Raw genomic sequence first — 8016 nt, 5'->3', positions numbered from 1 at the left:
GCATCACCGCGCCGCATCGCCGCCGCCGCCACCCGCCACCGCACCCGCGCCACCCGCAACCGCCCAAGCCTCTGCGCCGCCGGCCGCAGCCGCCGGAGCCGCCGCCCCGCCCGCTGTCGCTGCCGATATTTTCGGTTTAGGTATAAAAAAAGTTCGGGTTTTTTTATAGACCCTAGTTCAGTTTTTTGATAAATCAGTTTTCTCGGTTTAGTCTATTCTATGAACATTCCTTCATTAGTTCGTTTAAACGAATGAATTCGTTCGTTAGTCTCTGTTGACGGGCGTAAGCGCCGTAGTCTTTTTCTTTTTATTTTTATTTTCGGCCAGGGACTTATCCGCGATTATTTTTATCATGATTCAGCCCCTGTTTTTCAAACTAGTATAACTTTTTACTCGTTCATCCAAGTTAGATGAAACCAACGCCAAAATCTTTGTCTTGAAGCCCTCATTCCAACTAATCAACTTGAGCATGATTTTGGTACTGTAAAACTTGACTTTAGTCCAGATTAGTAAATGACCTTATTCATTCGTATTTTTGAGTTTCGTTGCTCCGTTTGAGTTGAATCTTTTTGCAAACCATAGCTAATCACATGTACCTACTATTAAGATCTAATTCATATGTTAATATGCTATTAGGTTTTGACTCTTATTAGTTTAAGCCATTGCTTGTTTCATGCTTGATTTGGATCTTTTCTCGAGTTTTCTCGTGTTTCGTCTGAGTGATTGCTTATGAACGCTATTGTTTGTCTACGCTAGATTACCCAGAGTGTGAAGCTTGTTACTATGAATCTCTAGAGTTTGCAGATCATCAGCAAGGCAAGTTACACTTTGATCATACTCTTCTATACCCAGTTTTTACTATGCATTAGTTCTGCTCCACAAATATTTGCATTGGTAGGATTGGGGAATATGTGGTTTTGGTTGTATTGCTTGATGTAGGAACCTAATACCTTTTGATCACCCCCAAAATATACATTATACTTATTATTGCTTAGTCATGCTTGTAGACGGGGAATGGATCGTGATTCACACATGGAAGTTTGAGAGTTATTTTTATTAGATAACATTAAGGTGGCAACTTTAATACAAATCTAGGTGGACTGGTTGAGGCACCTGGAGTACCCAGTGTTGTCTGTTTTGGAAATCCCAGAGTACCCATGTGATTATCCTATGGAATGCCACCCAGGCTAAAAGGGATCATAAGATTATTCATGCTAGAAACTTCTGTGTGCAGCCACAAGCCATTATGGGCTCTGGCATAGTTGAGTAAGTTGCGTGAGCTCTTGAAGAGGTAGAATAGCAGATGTAGAGGGTTGTAGGTGGTACTGTCTACCCGAAGTAGAGAGTTAATGCTTCAAAAAGGCTATGTCTCGATCATCCGACCATGGATGCGGTCGAGTCTTGTGGGGAAAAGTGCGCATACCTCTGCAGAGTGTATAAACTAATCATGGTTTGTCATGTCCTCGGTTATGGACGTGAGTATCTAGTACTTGAATTTATTGATGTGATCTCAACATGTTACTCTAATTAAATTTGATGTTGGGTTAATGATGATACTTTTAATTGGGATTTGCGTTGGAGGAACCTTCCCAAATAATGGGCAACATGGGAGTAGTTAAATAAATTATTCCTTTGTTGTAGGGAAAAACTAGCTTTATGCAAAATCATGAAACTTACAGCCTCCACCAGCCAAATACACCACAAAAAAAATACACTTCTGTGATGATACGTGTTTGTAACAGTAGGTCGCGTTTTTTGTCATGCATGTACATCCATGATGATTTTATGACAGAATCAAGATAGTCATACATGTGCTGTCGTAGAAGTGTTCCATGACATTACCAAAATTATCATCACGGAAGTGTCCACTTCCATGACGATAAATCGCACATCATAGAAGTGCTTTCATCAAGGGTGACTGACACGTGGCATCCACCTTAACGGAACACCGTTAAGCTATCGGGTCGGGTTTTGGATCCGATAACCCATTGACAGCCCCGACCAATGGGGATTTTCCACGTGTAAAATCATCATTGGCTGGAGGAAACACGTGTCGGCTCACCGTTGGGACAGATGTCATCCGCTCATTGGACCGAAGGCGCCTATGATACGGCAACACGTGGCACGGCCCAACAGAGGCCCATTCCTGTGAAAAGGTCGGCCCGTTTGACTTGGTCAAAAGGTGGCGGGCCGGCCCATGGAAAGCCTGTTAATGGCCTGTTCGCATATAGCCCATTTACAGCCCGCTAACCCAGGGCCCGTTATGCCCTATCCAAATTAGGCCCAGAAGCGTCATCTGGGCCGTCCAATATGATTCCAGTCCGTTTTAACTTCCGGCCCATGTGTGGCCCATGACTTCTTTCGGCCCATATGAGGCCCTTTGTAACTCTTGGCCCATTAACGGTCCGTGGTGAAACTGGCCCGTAATGAACAGTGTATCACTTTATACCCATTAACGGTTCGATGTTTTATTGGGCCGTTTCCAGCCCAAGTTATCTTTCGGCCTTCTCAGGGCCCATTGATTCTTGGCCTCATTTGTAGCATTCGGTTACATACGGCCCGTTACCGTCATTTCTGCTTGTGGGCCAAATTCAGCCCGTCATTACAGTCGGCCCGTTTGCGGACCGTTAATACATTGGGCCGTTTTCATGTAAAAAACCCCGTTGGGCTATTTTCATAGAGTTATCAAATACGGTCTATTAACGGGCCGTTATGGTCCACGAATAGTACGGCCCATGATTGGTGAAATGATGATACGCCCCGTAGAAGGCACATGGATCTACCCCCCGTATGAGGCTCATGGATCTACGGCCCATAGAAGGCCCATGGATCGTACGGCCCGTAGAAGGCACATGGACCCTACGGCCCATAGAAGGCCCATGGACCCTAAGGCCCGTATAGAAGGCCAATGGATCCTATGGCCGGAAGAAGGCCCATGGATCATACGGCCTGCAGGAGGCCCATGGTTACAACAGTCCGCGTGTTGATGATTATTTTGGCCTAGTTACCAAAAATAGGCTATTGTGGCCACTAGAAAAACACAGAAAAAGAACTGCAGTGACTACAAGCAAACAACTAAACAAGACAATAAGGAAATAAATAAGCAAGCAATTAACGCTAGCCTATTACCGCTATTACACATATTACATCCATAGGGCATCAAAGTTCGCCGCCAGTGCAAATATAGGGAACAAAGCAGCATATTACATAGGCCGTCAGAATTAGCCACCAGTGCAAATAAACGCAGCAGCAAATCAAGAGCATAACTAAAACAACTTCAGAAGATCTCAAGAAACGTTATCCTGGGTATCCACCATGCTGGCAATAAGCTTAGCAAGCTGATTAGCTTTGTCCTGTTTGGCGCTAAAATCCTCCAACGCTTGCTGTTGCACCAGAAAGTATGCATCTGAATGCTCCAGGGACTTCCGCAGTCCTTCCGCTTCTTGTCGCAGCACAGTTGATCGATGTCTTTCAGCTTGTAGTTGAGACTCAAGAAACCGAACTGATTTAGATAGTGAGTTTGAATAGCTCGTGCAAGCGGTAGTGGCCAGTAACTCGAACACTAAACCAAGACAGGACTTTGGGGTTGTCTCGCTGTTTTCAAGATAGTCTTCCTTAGCTGTTTTATCAGCTTTGTTGGAGACCAACAAGGATGTGTCACTATCCTGAACCTTATCTGCATTACTTCCTTTACCATTGCTTAATAAGGCAATCTTCCCCAATATTCTGTCAGCATTCTAAAAGAAGAAACAAGCAGACACATAACAAGTTTAGCATGTACTAGTATATGAAACTCATTTCGGTGAACCAGTTCATTAGTAAGGTGGACAGGATTAAACTACCAAGTCTTCTATTGCCAAGTACTAGTACATAATAAAAGCATCAAACAAACATATATCTATGTCCTATGGTCACTGCATTGTCTTGCCAAATAAAAATAGAGACATGGTTCAAATCATATCAGTTCAAGACAAAGCAGCAGTGAAAGAATACACAACATGGGAAACTACACGGCACAACGAGATTTCAGATGGGTACCACGGGTCTACATGTACAACAACACTATTGGCTTTGTTGTGATGCTAGTAATGTGCATGATATGAAAGTCAACTGTATACACAGTTGAAATTGAAATCAAAAGAGCTATTGATAAGAGCAAACCTATTAAAGAAACATGTGTGAACATACCTGTTGCGCCATTGGAGTTTCGATTGGATCCTTCAATTTAAAAATAAGTTTGTATGAGTAAACACAGTGATACAAGAGCAAACCAAATTAGCAATGGAATCTTAAATTAGAACAGTTGTTCTTCAGGTTTAGGCACTTGTTCTACATGAATAGAGTACAGTAAGACGCAAGAATATAATACTTAAAAATAGAAAATGAGCTCATAGACCTTACCACATTCTTGGTTCGGGACCAGTACAGAACAAGGCGTTCCCAGTCATCGTCCAGTAAATGTGTCTCAGGAGAACGTAAGGGAATTTGATGAGTTTCTTTGCCGGTGAAGTACGTTTTCTTCAGGTAATTCCAATATTGCCACCAAGCATTCTTGAAGATAGCAGAGGTATTAGCACAGGTTACCTCATCCTGAGTTTCCAAATCGGTCCTTCTCTATAGAGAAAAATGGGAAAATTTGTTGTATTATAACCATCATGGAGGTAGGATGTATGGGACGAAGCAAAGTAATTGCCATGAATAACATTACTTACACATAACTCCTGGACAAACACCTGCAACTGGCATTTTCCTTCATCTTCAGTATAATATTTCCAAGATGGGAAGATACGCACATACGATTTAACAACATCAAATGTGATAGATGCTAAACTACAACTAGTTGGTTGTGCTTCCTCCAAAGGAATAGGCGTACTAACTGGTGGAGTTGGGGTTCGCCGTGATAGTACTGGCCCTTTGGGCACTGGAGCTGCCTTACTAACTACTCTTGTTTGGGAGCTCTGTGGTGTAGATGGTGTTGTGTCAACAGGAACTGGGTTACTATCGGCTGGGGTTGGGATTAGATTGGGTGAAGCTGGTTCTCTGTCTGTCGTAGTAGGGGTACAATCTGCATGAGTTTGGGTTATGTGTGGTAGGGCTGGTTCTTGTGCATGTACAACCGGGGTGCTACCTCCACCAAGAGGTAGCACTGTTTTATTTGAAGACCGTGTTTTTAGTCCGCTAGATACTGGCATCACCCGCTCCAATTCAAATGGCTGATAAACAGGAAACATAGTTGAATGTACAGACATTGTATGAGAGACAGATGCAATAGATAGTGTGGAAAAAAGAGGGCATGAAATAGTTGACATGTATATTGTTTAACTAAAATGGATAGCATGACATAATTTCACATATATGATGTCTATCTAAACTGGATAGCATAGCATAACATAATTCAAAGATATGATGAATAACTAAACAGGATCGCATGACATAATTCACCTACATGTTATCTAAGTAATTAGGATCGCATCATTTAATTCACATATGTGATTTATATGCTAAATAGAGGGCATTCGATATGATGTCTGAACTAAGAATATGGTGTTGAATATTGTGTATATGATGTCTAAACTTTGCAATGCAAGACACTGTATGCATGATATGAGCAGTATAACTGTGCCAAGTTAGAGCATCACCTCAGTGGGGGAATAGGACTGGTCATATGTCTCTGAATCCATCTGTGAGGAGCTATCGGGACCCAACAAGAGATCTGCTTCGACAGGTAGCACTGTCTGCTCTGAAGGCCTTGTTTTCACTCCAGATTTTTCCATCTCCCACCCAAATGGTTGATTCACAAGAAGAGTAGTTTAATGTACAAACATTGTTGACAAATGGAAATGTAATGAAGAAAAGGATGGGCATGATATCATTCAAATATATGATGCCTGGTTAAACAGGATGGCATTGCACATTTCACATATATTATGGCTAGCTAAAAGACATGAGATTGCATAATTCCCATATATGATATAGAAACTAAACAGGTGGCATTATAGAACATATCTAAACTAAGCAGATGACATATATGATGTCAAAAGTAGGCACTACAAGGCAACATATGCATGATATGACTAACATCATCATGCCAAGGTAGAGCAAACACCTTGGGGTAAATAGGAGTGGTCAGCGGTGTCTGAATCCGCCTCAGAACAGATATCTTCCTCTGGATTACAATCTGGAGAGGGGTGGGGAGGGTTTGCCATTGAACACACCAGGGAGCGATGTCTGCATGACATTGTATTACCGCGCAAAACTCTTCTCTTTTTCTCTACATGTTCGGCATGATTGTGTACAATATCTGACATGAATACGAAAAAAATATGGTGAGATTATGTAAGGAGAGCATGCAGAAATTTAGAAAGATGGTAACAACCAGTGGATGGATCCAAAAATAATGATAGCAGGCTGATGATTGCTTTAAATTAATAAAAATACAGATCATGATTGCTTTACTATTTGTTTCCCACCCAAGATGAACAACATAGGCATACCCTAGGTGAACCAGATATTAGACAGACATACTATTCATTGCTGCCTCGATATGTGCCCCACAACTAATTTAGAACTCAACTTTGAACATTAGTTTGGACCTGACTTGGGAGTTCAAGAGCTGAACAAGACGATAAAGTAGCAGGTAAGTTTAAGCAATGCATAACATAAGCAGAAACAAAAGAGTGTGACCTCTCTTGTGGACCCGTGTACTCCTCAGGTTCATCTGCTGAGTCAATGATGGTGATGCCATTGCGGTGGGTGCCGGCGGCAGGGAAGGAGATCTGAGGCGGCGAAAGACGGTCAGGAGTCGTGATGTCTGGTTTGGTGGATGCTTCTGTTGATGGAGCAGCTCAGGTGAGGTGGACGACGTCGCGGCAGGAGCAGGACAAACCACACAAAGTTCCCTTTGACACGTACCTGTAACTAAAGTAATTCTGTAAGGGCTCATTTGGCTTGCATGATTCCTAAAACGCAGGGATAGGAAAAACACCAGAATAGGATATGAAAATGCACATGGTAAACAGAGCATTTGTAAACACAGGATTTCTGTCAACTTGGGTGTTTGGTTTACAGGAATTGAAAGAGCAGAGGAATGCAAAGAAACATGGCCAAAATAAAGTGAAACCATATGAAAGCGTGTACAGTTATAATGTTATTCTGGCACTAATGCACTTGGTCTTGTTTTCATGCATAGGATTTTGAAAAGTAGGTCCAGGTGGATGTTTTGCTTCATTCCTTTCAACAAAATGCATGAATAATTGAATAGTAGAGTGCCATTGGAAAATTCCCTATTGCTATGTTTTTCCGTTGAACCAAAATAGCCCTAATGGATCGACGTGAATGTATAGTAATAAGTGATGCAACAAGTGTACAACCTCTTTGCCGTAGCCGTGTCGACCTCAACATTATTGGGTTGGTCGCTGAAGCAGTTGAGGCAGAGGTGGCAGTCGGAGGTGTGGAGGAAGATCTGAGGAATCTGTAGACGGCGTCCAGGGCACTGCTCTATTGTGATGGATCGTTCTGTTGTTGGAGCAGCTCCGGTGAGCCGTAAGATGTCAAGGCTAAAGCAGCACAAGACAGACATCGTCAATCTCAAATGGGATTCTAATAGCATCTCCAATAGATGATGTAAATGGATGTAAAATTAACATCACCAAAAGCCACCTGACTACAACAGATGAGGTAAAAACTGTTGACTCTGAATTTAACTGTCGAAACTAAAATTTACTGTGGAATCTGAATGCTATTGTCGAAACTGAACGCAATGGTAGCAAAGAGGCACTTGAGATGTAGTTTAGGGAGGGCCTGCAGTGCAACTTCAACCTGCACCCCCCTGAGCCGCCAGCCACCACCGGCCGAACCGCCGGCCCCAGTGCCACCTCGCCGCCCCGAAACAACTCGCCACCACCGCCTCGGCCCGCCCTCTAGGCCCCCCTCCCCACCCTGAACCCTAAGATAGTTTGTGGGGTACCTCTCCGGCGAGCCCCCATCACCGCTGCGGGTGGTTCTTCCTTAACTCCG

This window comes from Triticum dicoccoides, chromosome 4B (genome assembly GCF_002162155.2).
Source record: "Triticum dicoccoides isolate Atlit2015 ecotype Zavitan chromosome 4B, WEW_v2.0, whole genome shotgun sequence".
Classification (NCBI taxonomy): domain Eukaryota; kingdom Viridiplantae; phylum Streptophyta; class Magnoliopsida; order Poales; family Poaceae; genus Triticum; species Triticum dicoccoides.
The sequence above is the reverse complement of the archived record's forward strand: the minus strand, read 5'-3'. Positions refer to the sequence as shown.